This window comes from Lolium perenne, chromosome 5, assembly GCF_019359855.2.
Source record: "Lolium perenne isolate Kyuss_39 chromosome 5, Kyuss_2.0, whole genome shotgun sequence".
NCBI lineage: Eukaryota > Viridiplantae > Streptophyta > Magnoliopsida > Poales > Poaceae > Lolium > Lolium perenne.
Genome location: NC_067248.2, coordinates 180,595,165 through 180,597,273, shown reverse-complemented (window position 1 = coordinate 180,597,273; position 2,109 = coordinate 180,595,165). Strand labels below are relative to the sequence as shown.

The 2,109-nt window shown below is 37.9% G+C and overlaps 1 long non-coding RNA gene across 1 annotated transcript; it reads right to left on the bottom strand.

The window, feature by feature from the left end:
- Positions 1–523: 523 nt before the first annotated feature.
- Positions 524–962, bottom strand: LOC139831331 (uncharacterized). The gene is made up of 3 exons (XR_011746033.1): positions 893–962; positions 731–799; positions 524–604 (listed from the first exon to the last, which is right to left on the bottom strand). It is a non-coding gene; the product is annotated as an uncharacterized lncRNA (long non-coding RNA).
- Positions 963–2,109: the final 1,147 nt, after the last annotated feature.

Below are 2,109 nucleotides of genomic sequence, written 5' to 3'. Positions count from 1 at the left end.
AATCTGTTATAGGGCCCTGGTTGTTTGACTAGTCAACTTGCATAAAATTTCATGAGCCTAAAATCTGATATCAATGATACACACAATTACATACACAAATAAAATAACTAGGAAAATTACAAGGCAATTAATGTGCCCAAATAAAAAAATTACATAGAATCATTGAGGACTTCTATTAGGATCATCAATAACACGTTGACATTTGGCAATCGCCTTGATTGAATCTTGTGTACTCTTGGTCAACATATCAGCTACAGACCTTAAAGCAGCAATACCATGTCTTTTATAAAGTACAGCCTTGAGATGTTTACTGTTTGATGAAAGGAATGGTCTAGGTTGACGGCTATGAGAGGATGCATCAGAAGAAAGATCAGAACTTTTTGTGGGCCTCTCTTCTGATGAAGATTGCTTCATCAGAACTGCATTCTGATAATAATGCAAAAAGAGTTAAAAGATGAACTATGCAAACATGTATTAAGCATTGTCGATATGAGATAGTCACAAGTACTAAGCGCATACTTACATTATATCGTTGCATAGGCTCACCCCGGAACCTTTTTTGCGCTCTATCTTCTACTAAGGACTTCTTCATTACAACTGCATTCTAGTAATATTGCAAACATAGTTACAACAGTGAACTATTCAAACATTTATTATGCAATGTAGATATAAGATAATAACAAGTTGCATAAATAAGACAATGTATGGAACTTGTACTAAGCAGACTTACATCATAATGTTGCACAGGGTCGCTTTGGCGACTATCTTCTAATGATGACTGCTTCACTAAAAATGCATTCTGGTCATATTGCAAAAATAGTTACAACAATTAACTATTCAAACATGTATTACGCAATGTAGAGATCAGATAACAGCATGTAGCAGAACATACTGGCTCGCTGCAGGTCCTTCTCTTGCGTGCACTAGTCGTGGTCGACATGCCTGTCATTTTAGGTTCAGCCGTCAAGTGAAATGCTAATCCTCCTGCTCCATTGTCCTTAATCTGTGTTTAGATATCACATTTAAGACCAAGTCAGCTGGTTTCAAATAACAAAAAACTTGAGCTGCCAAATGAATAAGCCAATATTTACCAGATATCAGATTAAAACCAACTAGATGTTGCTTTGCATGAGATACGAATTTCAGACATTCAGATTTAGAGTAGGGTAATGCCAAGGTTTTCCACATAAAGTAAACTGGCATTAAGAATGACCAAATGTCAGGTTCAAATCACCTTCGCAGTTGCTCCAAGACAAGCATATCAAATAGGCAGAAACATAGTAAAGCATGGATGGCATTGCTATGGCAGGGTTCCAAGTGTTAATCTATTGCATAAGGAACAATGCATATAGGTTATAGATAATAACGGAAGTAAACTGCCAAAGTTACCAACCAAGAACTCAGATTCCAACCTTCCCTAGCGTCCCCGCTGTTAATGTTGGATATTCTAATAAGTGGTTCGCATGATCAATCCCTAGGAAAAATAACATTGACAAGTTAGTCTACGATAATACAGCTATAATTAAGCTAAAGACGAGGTATAAGAGCAAGAAGATTGGAAATGCACATAGCATGATTATAAAAGCAGTGTGAGAATAGCAGACACGAGAAAACAGCTAGCGGCTAGCGTTGAGCTAATGACGTGGTATAAGAACAACCAGATTGGAAATGCCCATAGCATGACTATAAAAGGAATAACATGCAGTACAAAAACAGTTGGCAGCAAATGAATGGGTATAAGGCTATAAATATGTGGATGCACACAGGTGTCAGTAGAATGAACAGGATGGTAGCGACCGGATAATGCTTTGGTACTGTGATACGTCTCCGACGTATCGATAATTTCTTATGTTCCATGCCACATTATTGATGATATCTACATATTTTATGCATACTTTATGTCATATTTATGCATTTTCCGGAACTAACCTATTGACGAGATGCCGAAGTGCCAGTTCCTATTTTCTGCTGTTTTTGGTTCCAGAAATCCTAGTAAGGAAATATTCTCTGAATTGGACGAAATCAACGCCCAGGGTCCTATTTTTCCACGAAGCTTCCAGAAGTCCGAAGGGGAAACGAAGTGGGGCCACGAGGTGGGGACACAGTAGG